Source organism: Rutidosis leptorrhynchoides, chromosome 3, assembly GCF_046630445.1.
Source record: "Rutidosis leptorrhynchoides isolate AG116_Rl617_1_P2 chromosome 3, CSIRO_AGI_Rlap_v1, whole genome shotgun sequence".
Lineage (NCBI taxonomy): Eukaryota > Viridiplantae > Streptophyta > Magnoliopsida > Asterales > Asteraceae > Rutidosis > Rutidosis leptorrhynchoides.
The window spans coordinates 353,191,091-353,204,623 of record NC_092335.1 but is presented as its reverse complement, the minus strand read 5'-3'; the positions used below and the strand labels follow the sequence as shown (position 1 = coordinate 353,204,623).

The 13,533-nt window shown below is 36.1% G+C and overlaps 1 long non-coding RNA gene across 1 annotated transcript; it reads left to right on the top strand.

Moving 5' to 3' along the window:
* The first annotated feature begins 3,379 nt into the window (after positions 1–3,379).
* LOC139897572 (uncharacterized) lies at positions 3,380–4,892 on the top strand. Its single transcript, XR_011776659.1, has 3 exons — positions 3,380–3,706; positions 4,058–4,409; positions 4,834–4,892. It is a non-coding gene; the product is annotated as an uncharacterized lncRNA (long non-coding RNA).
* Positions 4,893–13,533: the final 8,641 nt, after the last annotated feature.

Below are 13,533 nucleotides of genomic sequence, written 5' to 3'. Positions count from 1 at the left end.
GATGGGTATGGTTCATGGGTATGCTCGTGAGGTCAATTTGGTGTTTATCATCTCCGTTGCATCTATGTACCTTTCCTGTAATATTGAATCTCAATATTGATACGTGAGCACTCATAACTTAACTTTTATATATTAATAGTATATCCCTGACTAGTGCTCGAGTATATAGGATTATGCATGCTTGTATATTTAATATTGTCGTTAAATAGTTGACGATAGATTATGAACTAGTTACATATGCGATTGAGATAAGGTATAAGATATGCATGTCGTTGGAAAGCTAGCGAAAAATTAAGAACTTTTCATTTAGATAACGAATGGTTTCGATGAACAGATTAGAAGTTATAGTCAATTGAATTTTTGATTATTATTATCGTCGTTATAGTTTTCATCTAATTATTATTATCATTATTATTATTATTATTATTATTATTATTATTATTATTATTATTATTATTATTATTATTATTATTATTATTATTATTATTATTATTATTATTATAATAATAATAATAATAATAATTATTATTATTATTATTATTATTATTATTATTATTATTCTTATTATTCTTATTATTATTATCAGTAAAAGGTATTATCATTAAAAATTGTTATTTTTACTATCGTTATTATCGTTAAAGTTATAATTAGTATTATTATTATTATTATTATCATTAAGATAGTTATTAGTATTATCATTAATATTATCATAATAGTTATTATTATTAGTATTATTATAATTAAGACTAAAATTAGTAACACCTAATTATTATGATTATTATCATTAATATGAACGCAATATAAAAGACGATTAAAAGCTACTAAACGAATCGATTGGGAAATAATGAGTATGTGTATGATGATGAAATTTAAAATATCGTAAGATATTGATTTAGATAAAATTATCGTTTTTTCATTATTGTTATCACTATTATTACTAAAAGTATTATTAATATTAAAACTATTATTTTTACAAAAATTATTATTCTTAATAGGAATATCATTGTTAATATAAAATTTTAGTATTATTATTAATAAAAATTATCATTTTATCATAATATCATTTTTAGTAAATAAAAATATTGATATTTTTATTAATAGAATAATAATCATTATTATTACAAAATGATACAACTTTTACTTATTATTATTATCAATATTATTTTATCAAATAAATATGTGATACAAAGATATTTTTCTACGTGTAAAATAATTACATTAATAATACTTATCATACTATTTTTATGATATTAAATGAACTTTATAAATTTTATTACTTAAGATATATAAAAGTATATTTTATTATATAAATTTTAATATAAAATTTTATTTATTAATAAATGAATTATTTTATTTACTTTAATAAATCTTTTAAAAATATTTAAAAATATAAAACGACGATATTTAAACTATATAATAATCATGTATAAATTTTGAAAATCATTTTGAGTCAAATTGACTTTTGTTGACTTTTGCATATTAGTCTCGAGCATTAGGATTGTGATACACTATGACCTGACCTAAATTACTATACAGTTATTGACCAACATATAAATATATATATATATATATATATATATATATACTTAATATAGGTTCGTGAATCCGAGGCCAACCTTGCATTGTTCAATGTCGTCACATGTATTTTTACTACGAAATACAGTATAGTGAGTTTCATTTCCTCCCATTTTAAATGCTTTTGCAATATATATTTTGGGACTGAGAATACATGCGCTGTTTTTTATAAATGTTTTACGAAATAGACACAAGTAATCGAAACTACATTATATGGTTGAATGATCGAAGCCGAATATGCCCCTTTTGCTTGGTAGCCTAAGAATTAGTAAACAAGTCTACTAATTGACGCGAATCCTAAAGATAGATCTATTGGACCTAACATACCCCATCCGTTGTTGCGGATGCTTTAGTACTTCGAGTTTTTTTTATCATGTCCGAAGGATGTCCCAGAATGATGGGGATATTCTTATATGCATCTTGTTAATGTCGGTTACCAGGTGTTCAATCTATATGAATGATTTTTGCATGCACGATATTTATGAGAAATGAAAAATGAAATTCTTGTGTTCTATTAAAATGATGAAAATGATCGATTATGATAAACTAATGAACTCACCAACCTTTTGGTTGACACTTTAAAGCATGTTTATTCTCTGGATTGAGAGAAATCTTCCGCTGTGCATTTGCTCATTTTAAAGATTTTACTTGGAATCATTCATGGCATATTTCAAAAGACGTTGCATTCAAGTCGTTGAGTTCAGTAAAGATTATGATTAAGTAAATGACAGATTAGATCATTTATAGTTGGATATTATGAAGTGGTATGCATGCCTGTCAACTTTCGATGAAATGAAAGTTTGTCTTTTAAAACGAATGTAATGTTTGTAAAATGTATCATATAGAGGTCAAATACCTCGCAATGTAATCATATGTTATTGTATTCGTTCTTATGGATTAAGACGGGTCTTTACAATCTATATGTATTCATTGTACATAGATATATCTATATTCATTGTGCATAGATATATCTTTATTCATTGTGCGTAGATATAGTAAAATTATATGGTCACGTCGAGATAAATTAGAAATAGGTGTGGCATATCTTGCTACTCGTATGATTTTTGTTACTTTTCTTATTATGAAATTGAATGACAAACTAGGTCAATAAATAAGTTACATTCATTTACAGTTTTAGGTACGAACCAATAAATATTTAGGTCTCCAATTCATGATTTATTTTGTTGTATTGCTAAAAACTTGATAACTACTAGTAGTACGATGTGCATATGAGAACTCAAAGGGTTTATTGCCAAGGTTATCTGAATATGGATCAAGTCTGACATTTGCTTGATTGTTTATTAGCTCCAGGACTTCAAACCTTCTGTTGTATGCTTTCTACCTATTCCGCGCTTCCTCGGGTGTCATCAACTTGCTTGAAGGTATGAGACGAAACTTTTTTTTGGGTCGGGTCGGGTGAAAGTAATAAACTATCTTGAGTGGGATGGGATACTATTCTTTCGGGTTATGAACATGGGGGGTTAAATGTTGGTTCTCTTAAAGCAAAAAATCTAGCTTTATTAGGCAAATGGTGGTGGCGTTTTTACAATGAAAAGAACTCGCTTTGGGTAAAAATTATTAAAAGCATTTATGGTCGGGACGGGGGTTTGAGTTCAACACTTACTAATCAATCCCGAGGAAAAAAACAATTTGGAATAATATTCAAGATCTTGGGTTTGCTTTCACAAAGTTAAATGTGGATTTCTCTAACTCATTTGCAAAAACGGTTAGCAATGGCGACGTTACTTTATTTTGGAAAGACAGTTGTGTGAAAAATTCGAGAGACTTTACAGGTTGGAAACAAACAAGGACGCACTTGTATCCGAAAAAATAAAGATGGAAGGCTCTAGCTCGATCCCAAACTGGAGTTGGTTGAGATCACCAACTGGCAGGACAGCAGCGGAGCTGATGCAACTCCAAAATAAGCTTAGTGTTTTCAAGTTCACAGGTAGGGAAAAGGACTCATGGACTTGGACACTTCATAGTAGTGGTATTTTCTCAACTCACTCAGACTCTAAGTTACATTGTGAACAACTTACTGCTATCTTCGGCACGTTTGGCATCTTCTACTATGAGAAAAAACCTCGTACCATATAGGTTGAAATTCAAGGACAACTATATAGGTTTATAAGTAAGCTTTATTGGTTTATTGATTTACAGCTTTATAGTTTTTAATCGTAGCTTCAAAAATGATAGGTTTATAAGTAATGTTTGAATTTGTAAAAAAGAGCCATATGACTAGATGAACTCATCGGTTATTGTCTATCAACTGAAATAAGGACTAATAACCTATGGATTAATCGATAAAAATAAGTTTTTGAAAGGAGTTATGAAATATCACTATGAATTGTAAAATTTTGGAAAACTGTAATTGATTTAATTGAATATGAGGAATAATTTATCTAAAGATCATACTACTATACGATTGCAATATAAGACTCACTCAAACTAACCGTTTGCTTGCTTGTTTGTTTTTTTATAGGTCATATCAGAATCAACGAAATGAAATGCTACTTGGGAAACAGTTCAAAAGACGCAAAAGGTTCAGTTACAATGAAAACATTTTGCGGTTTCTCTGTATTTTATTGGGAGAAAGCCAATGATGAGAACTGTCAAATAGATGTCTATATTAGTGGAACTACAAGCAGTATATGAACTGAATCATGTCTGTTTTTTTTTCGTTTTATCCATTGATGCGAATGTATAGATTAGATTCATTAGAACGGAAATGGGCAGATAGTCTTCAAACTTTTGATGCTGATGTAACTAAGATTAGCTGCTGCTAAAACAATCCGTAGCTTTTGGATTTTTGAGCTCCGAAATACACACTACAGGTATGGTTTCACGCTTTTCTCTATTATTGTTTTTCGATTCGATGTAGAACTAACAACCAACAGCTGTTTCAAAAAGTCCGTTTTAACCGGTATGGTGTCACTTTTTCATGATCCACTTCATTTTTATTTCGAGTAACATTTAAAATCTAAGTTTTTGGTCCTGAAATCCCGAGCCAACACTGTGGTATATGGATTTACCTCAGAGACTACTTATTCCATTTTCAAAGAAGAGCTTGGAAGCCCTTTTAATTTGATTACATTGATTTCGAGCAAATAGTTGCTGCCCGTTTTGGTAAACAAGAGTTCATTTTGTGTAATGGGTATTAAAAAACTTATTGTTGATCATGTATTCTGTGGTCTGTCATCGTGTTTGAAACAACCAATAAATGACCAATTTCAGGGTAATAATGTATATCTATTGCAGGTCAAGTACATCGTGCAAGATTGAAGGGGCAAGAATTTGTTATTAAAGTTCATAGACCGTGATCAAGCATATTTTCACGGGGTCAAGGTGAACCTACGCTTGAGTGCATAAAGGGGTTTAAGGACTAACAATATTCGAACCTCCGACACTTAGTCTTGGATAACCCATAGCGGTATCGTTTTGATTCCCACAGGGTGGCCGATTTGAGAGTCCACCAACAACCTAGCATACGAAGTTGAGTGGCCCTAAGACATGAAGGTTTTATAGTTCGAGACATACCTGAAAGTCTTTTAAGATCATAAGAAGCTTTATTCGTACGATGGAGATTTGTATGATGTGGTTTACGTATGAGTAAACGAATGAATATCTCTATTAGGGTTCATGAGCTATGTATTTATAGGCTCACGAATTAGGGTTTCTGTAGAATCTCTTCCCTAATTAAATGTGATCTTGTCCCAACTAACTTTCGTTATTTAAGGAAAAGAATCCGAATTGATTATACCGTACATTCTTCTAGAATGTACTGGATCCTTAAGCAAGTATATGAAACTCGCATCAGATGGTATAGGCGCACAAGGTGCGACTATACCCGTGACATATGCCTTTGTGTGCGATTTTAGTGTTTTGGATGCGCATCCGCACAATCTTACGGATATGCGTATCATTAAGTCTCCCCAGTTCGATGTTATATACAATGAAATATAGTGTATGACGTCGAACTAGTAAGAAAAAATGTATACACAATGAAGCTTAACGACACCTTTAAATCAGATTAGCATGCTTAATAGTGCAAATATAAATCCTAGTTGGATTTCAAATGTAACCGGACAGATTGTGAGGTTATTTAAATATATATGCGTAACCGGATACTGTATTAGCATTAAATGCAATGTATGCGTGCAGTCACCAAACTGTCTTTTCGGCTGCAATTCCTGCACCCGAGGTGACAACTGTCACTGTTTACCGAAAAGGTAATGATTGTAATTATGCAACCGCCTGTTAATGCTAACGTGCATCGGACCTCTTAACAAGGTACTTAACTTGAGATTGATACACGTATACGGCTATCATTATACCCGCGTTACCTTTTGACTCCCATATTTTCTCTATAAATAGCTTTTTGGCTTTTTCGTATCTCACAATCCTTTTCCCTTTTTAAATCAGTCTTCCTTTTTCATCTTCTCTGCCAAAAACTCAAAAAAGGTATATCTCATACTCTTACGCTCTGCATGATGTAACCCTAGTTACAAATTTTATTTTTCACTAATTTGTTGTTTTGATTAATGTCTTTGCAAATGAAGTTGGAATTTTACACACCGAATCCGGCCATCAATTCTGGTAACCAGACAAGTTCACCAGCTAGTCGTTCAGATTTACTACCTTCATTGTACCATACTCCCGGTTCAAGAGGGTTAGGTACCCAAAAAAGGTTACACGACGAAGGTATGAATTTCATTCGATGACCTTTCAGTTGAATTTTGATGTTAAGATATTTATACACCATGTTTATTGCTTTTGCAAGTCCAAGCGGTGCAGTTCATCCTTCAAAGCGCGTGTGTCCAAACCCAGAAGATTTGTCTCTACTGATTCCAAATATCATTGAACTCCTGAAGGTTTCTCTACCAGCATTTTCCCAACAGTTTTCTTTCCTACAATCATGCGCCCCCAGCAATTGATTCAGAAGCTTTCTACACTTTCTCCTACCGAGGAATTGTATATGGACACACAATCTATATTGTTCAACTTTGCTAAGGACCTCAACCGTTTGCAGCTTAAATCTACTACGCTTGCTCATCTACCACAGCCGTCATCCACAGAGACTTCTTTGCAGCAGGAAAATGCCAAACTCACTGCTCAGCTTGCGGTTGCAGTAACCGCGCACAGGCAAGCTGAAGAGCGAATCAATGTGATGATGTTCAAGAGGCAAAAGGAGGAAGATCAGCATATGGCGAAAAAAGCGTTCATGAAGTCCGAGATTGCGGCTCTCTCTGCAAAACTTAATGAGGCAGAAGGCCATGTTGTGTTTTTGAACGAGAGTTTTAGCGACTGGATTTCAGCGCAGGAATCCTGGGGTGCCAAACACGGTGTTATAAAAGCACAATATGACATTCTTCGTCAGGGCATTCCGACAATAGTTCAACATGCACTCGACTGCAAAGCAGTCGAGCAGCGTTTTGGCGCAGCGATGGTTGCTGCACGCGCCTATGAGCGGACCCTATTCTAGAATGTCATTTCAGAGAGATGTGCGTACCCCCCGTGATTCCCCCCAATATTGCTGAGTTTCTTGTCGATAGAGCCAAAGAAAAATGTGATGAAGCTTGTTCCCAACTTCAACAAATCTCAATCCCCCATCTTCAATTTCTTGTTAACGATCCCACCATCTCCGCAGAGGAGATAATTTCTGACAAACTCGACTGAGTTTGTTAAGCTACCTTGGGTGGATACTTTCAACCATCCTTGGTGGCTTGTTTTTTGCCAGCGAGGGATGGGCCTTGCAGTCTCGGAGGTTTCGAATCCCTATATTACATTTTTCTTTTTCTGTTTACAGCGGAGTATGCGTCTGATCGCTGTGGGCGAGGATGGCATACTCTCTTTAGTGTAGGGCAAACATTACCGCCAATTGCCAACCCCCCCTCCCCTTTTTTTTATTAGCTTATATTGGCATATATTAGGTCAAATATTTGTATATGTCCCACTTTTATGGTAAGCGGTTGACTTTATATTCTCCAACTGTAATATGTTAGCTTTTGATTGAATATAATTTCGACGACTTTTTTGGTTAAGGTGCATTTATTGTGTTTTTACGAAATCACTATGGCGTTATAATGATTTGTTACAATATTATGCATTCAATAACTCTTATGTAGAATAAATGCCATGACTTCATGACGGGAGCGACCCTTCAATCGTTTCATGATCTTTTTATTCTTGCGCCAACAATCCAATGTTGTACGCAAAAGTAAGCAAACCAATGCTTATTAGTTTATACTCAAGACTTTTATAAAAATTTTTATAAGTATGTACGTGTATACAATCCAATGCAAATTACCCGTACTATAGACAAACCAATGTCTATACTCAAGAGTCTTCCGGCCACGCCAATGTCCGGGTTATTTAAGCAAGTAAACACAACTTGTATTTTATAGTCTAGACTGTGCAAGTCTCCATCTTGCGCGGTGTACAAGCGTTTGAAACAAACCAATGTTTTACTACTGTCACCATTAAAAATAGTATTAGTAACCAAACTAGACTCGGAGTGTGTCCCTGTGCAGCTTAAGGGGCATGCAATCAACAAATGTAAAAAAAAATGCACAAGTTATTGGCTTAAATTGCATAATTCAAATTATTTCAAACATATCTTTTGACCAGCACTTAGCTGCCATGTTTACAATGGAAAATAAAAATTCACATGATAAAACTTTAAACAGTTGTTTGGGGTGATCAGTCCCTCTGCAGTTTTTCATATGTAGCACCGTTTGCCAGGTGCGCTTTATTGCTCTTCCATCCAAACTTGCTAGACGATACGCCCCTGTATCGCTTATGTCAATAACCTTGTAAGGTCCTTCCCATTTAGGTCCAAGCTTACCCGTATCCTCTGCCCTGATTGCTTCGTTTTTTCGCCACACCAAGTCATCCAATTGGAAAGATAATGGTTGTACGCGCTTATTATAGTAGCTTGCGATTCTTTGTTTTTTGATTGCTTCTTTTATGGCTGCCATTTCTCTGCGTTCTTCAACTAAGTTTAGATTTTCACGCAGTTCTTCGTTGTTGCTACTTTCATCGAAGGAAGCTATGCGCATAGTTGGCACATTTATTTCGGCGGGTATTACAGCCTCGGACCCGTACGCCAAACTAAAAGGTGTTTCATTAGTTGCGCCCTTTGGAGTTGTGCGGTGTACCCACAAAACATTAGGCAGTTCTTCTATCCAACCCCTTCGACACAATCCCAGCCTTGCTTTGATTCCTAAAACGATATCCCGATTCGTAACCTCACACTGATTATTCACCTGAGGGTGTGCGACTGATGTAAATGTTTGTTTTATATTCAATTCTTGGCACCAATCACTAAATGGATTTCCTTCGAACTGCGTACCATTGTCACTTACTATTTCATTTGGTATTCCAAACCGACAGACGATGTTTTTCCACACAAAATTTCGAATTTGCTTGCCCGAAATTGTTTTTAGTGGTTTGGCCTCTACCCATTTCGTGAAATAATCAATGGCCACTACCAGAAATTTTACACCCCCTGGTCCTGCGGGGAATGGCCCCACTATGTCAATTGCCCATTTGCAGAATGACCATGTAGACGCGACCGGTATCATAGGATGTCGCGGAGCCTTGCTTACCGGTGCATGAAGTTGACACGATTGACACTTGTGTATTACCTCTGCGGCATCTCTGTACATTGACGGCCAGTAATATCCAAGCCGCATTAGTTTGGACGCAACTGTTTTGTGTCCCGAATGCAGAGCGCACATTCCCTCGTGTACTTTCCGTATGATTGACTCCGCTTGAGTTGGATTAAGACACCGCAAATGAGGTCCCAGAAAAAACTTTCTATATAGAATTCCCTTATCTAACAGATATATTGACGCTTTCATCTTAATCTTTCTTGCTTCACTTGAATCTATCGGCAATGTACCTTTGGTTAGAAATTCTATTATTGGTGTCATCCAACTCTGCTCCTCTTCTTCAACTGCAGCCGAAACACTGTCTTCTTCAATAGATTTTACTTTAACTTCCTCAACCCAAATTTCTTTCTTAAAATGACTGAATGTTAATGCGGCTAACTTACTTAGCGCATCCGCCTTTTGTTCAGCGTCCTCGAAACCTGAGTTATCTGGAATAAATCGAAGTCAACTGCTAGCTCTTGCACAAGCTTTAAGTATTTTTGCATTGATTCATCGTGTGCATCGAATATTCCGTTAAATTGGTTTGCAACTAACCGCAATTAACATATACTGACAGTTCTTTAATCTCCAAATATTTTGCTACCCGTATCCCAGATAGGAATGCTTCATATTAAGCTTCATTATTTGTGACAGGGAAGCTGAATCGCAGTGCGACGGTATATTCCTCTCCTTTTGGACTTTTTAGGACTATTCCTGCCCCTGCGCCTTTTGGGCCACAAGCCCCGTCTGTGTGCATTTCCCACAGCTGTTCGGGCGGAGGTGGTATTTCTTTTTATTCATGCGAGACTTCGATATATCCGGCTGTTTCAGCCAGATAATCTGCAAGGACTTGCCCTTTTACCGCACTTCGTGGTGAAAAGCTTATTTCATGGTCTCCCAATTCAATAGCCCATTTGGCCATGCGACCAGAATTTTCTGGTTTATATAGCACCTGCTTTATCGGCTGATCTGTTAGGACCCTTATTGGGTGCGCTTGGAAATACCTTCATAAGCGTCTAGCCGTATGCACGAGTGCATAAACCAGTTTTTCGATTGCATGATAGTTTAATTCGCTTCCTGTCAAAGCTTTGCTAACAAAAATATACAAGCATTTGTACTCGTCCTCTGTCTGCTATTAATACTGAACTTATTGCTTCCTTCGATGCTGCTAAGTATAATATCAACATTTCTCCCGCAATCGGCGCAGTCATTGTTGGCAGCTCTTTCAGCAATTTTTTTATTTCTTGAAACGCCACTTCTGCTTCCTCCGTCCACTTGAAATCCGTTTTCTTTAAGCAATTCTTCAATGTACCGAAAAAGGGGAGTGATCGCTCTGCGGATTATGATAAGAACCTCGTTAATGTCGCCAACTTGCCCGTTAAACTTTGTACTTCTTTTTTATTTCTTGGTGACAGCATATTATCGATTTCCTCTATTTTCTTTGGGTTTGCACGTATCCCGTGCTCAGTTATTATATGACCAAGAAACTTTCCTTCTTCCTCTTCAAAAATGCACTTCGACGGGTTGAGCTTCATATTAATCTTTCTTAACGACGCGAACGTTTCTAATATGTCTTCCAACAGACCTTGTTCTGTTGTGCTTTTTATGACTAGGTCGTCAACGTATGCTTTCAAATTTCTCCCAATCTGACCTTTGAAAGCTTCGTCTATTACCCGTTGGTATGTTGCTCAAACATTTTTTAAACCAAATGGCATCTTGGTATAGCAGTATATGCCCTGGCTTGTGTGGAAAACAGTCTTATCCTCGTCATCCGCTGCCATCCGTATTTGATGGTATCCTTTGTACGCATCAAAAAAACATTTGTATCGAAAGCCAGCTAACGATTCAACTTTCCAGTCTATTTCTAGTAAAGGATAATTGTCCTTGGGGCAAGCTTTATTGATATCCGTGAAGTCAACACACATGCGCCAAGACCCATCGGGCTTTTTACCAGCACTGGGTTTGCTACCCACGTTTGGCACCTTACTTCTCGCAAGATGTTTGCTTTGACCAACTTATCGACTTCTGCCTTCAACCATTCGCTTCTTTCAGGAGCCATGCCGCGTTTCTTTTGCCTTACTGGCGTCAGACTAGGATTTGCTTTAAGCTTGTGCTCAACAATTTCCCTTGGTACGCCCGTCATGTCCGCTTCTTTCCATGCGAAGACGTCCGTATTAGAAGCTAATATATCAAGAAGCTTAAACTTTGTCTCATCAGACAATCCTCAGCCAATTTTAATTTTCTGTTATGGATGTCGCGGGTTTGCGATGATCATGCAGCTTCGAATTTGCTCTGCCTCACTCGGCCGTTGTTCTGCTTGTTCTACGGTCGCAATACTTGCATCTTGCTTTTCTGACCTTATCGTTGCAATTCCTAACGGTGTTGGGAACTTGATAAGGTCGTGTACCGTGGAAGGGATGGCTGCCAATTTTTGCAAAGTCGTGCGCCCTAAAAGCGCGTTGTATTTTGAGTAAGACCTTACGACGGCAAATTCTACTATCGTGCTTCTCACTAAATCCTTATTATCATCGTCCACCAGCTCTAGCTCTAATTCGATGATCCCGATTGGCCATGCGGACTCCCCAGAAAATCCTGATAAGGCAGTGTTAGGAGCCACTAGCTTGGCTCACACAACCCCTGGCAGCAAGCGGAAACAGTGCTCGTACATTATATCAACACCGTAACCGGTGTCTACATGCAATCGCTTGATGATGTACCCGCAGCTCTTGACACGCCCTTTAATTGTGATGGTAGCATCCGAGGGTTCCTGTGCTATGGCCGGGAATATGATGGGAGTGTTTTCCCATTCCTCAGATACCTCTAACTTGCGCCTCTGATTTTTCCGTCCGCTGGTTACCATGTTTATGGTTTTATCCGTTTCCTTTCCCTCATTCTTCTTTTGCCACGGATATTCTTTTTCTCCATTTGGCTTATCGGCTTGTGTTCTTGCACTTTTCTTCAAGTGTTGCAATCTTCCTCTTTTGAGTTCAGCAACTACCCTTTCAATTAAGTGAATACATTCATTGGTTTCATGACCGTAATCATCGTGAAAATCACAAAATTTGCTTTTGTCTATGTTTCCATACTTTTGACAAAGGTACTGGGGGGTCGAAGCTTTTGCACACTGCCTCTGTAGCCAAAATTTCTTTTGGTGTTTTTGTGAGGTTTTTTATTAATGCAACATTTTCAGTGTGGCTGCTTTTGAACCTCTGATTTCCTCCCCCTTTATTGTTGTTGAATTTGCGATACTTATCATTATGATAGTTACCACTCCTAGGTTGGCCATTACCACCATAACGTTTGCCAGACTCTGACCCTCTTCCCTGCACTCGATAATAATCATCGTCGATGTCCATATTTGAAGAGGTACTTCCGCGATTCTGCTTTATATCTTCTTGTGCCCGCATGTAATCATGCGTTTCTTTTACGGCTTCCGCAAAGGTTTCTGGCACTCTTCTCCGTAATCGTTGCCATAAAGACAGGTGTCTGTCGGTATCTATACAATGTATAAAGCCGGATACCTTCTGGCTTTATGGAAAGTCTTGTATTTTAGCCACCTCCTTGGTATATGTGATGACCCAGAAATTTCGACTAAATTTAAACTTAATCTTTGTATGATTAACATTTCCGACACGATAAGCAAAGTCTGTAAAACTGAATCTCAAAATTTTTGAATTACTTTTATATATTTAAATACCCTTCGGTTGTTTTCGACGATTCGCGAACAATTATATGTAAATAGATACATATATACTATAACATGAAAAGGTAACAATGTATTAATTGTTTGATACCGTACATTAAACTTATTGGTTTAAATATCTATTTGAATGTATATGATAAGTTGAAATATTTATTATTAAAATTTATTTATAAATAACTTCCAATGTGTATTTAAAAACTGATTTATGTATATTAAAAAGATATATACATATATATAATAAACGATAGTAACATTCGTTTATTGATTCAATTGATATTTAGATAAGTTAACTAAAGCGTTTAAGATGAACCAGTTAAACACTAATTTGTTACAGTGTTTTCAAATTGCCACATTACTCAAAATGCTACAGTGTTTTCGAAAATCACTATTTGCTACAGTGAAATTGACTTTGCTACAGTGAATTGCTACAGTAAAATTTGACTTTGCTACAGTAACTTTGCTACAGTAAAACGCTATTATAAAAATCTATTTTAACAAATAGCGAGACGATGATTTATAGAAGTAAATGACCAAAACACTCGAAAGTTTAAGATACACTTTGAGTGATATAATTAAGGGATAATTTAAGGCTATTGATAAGGC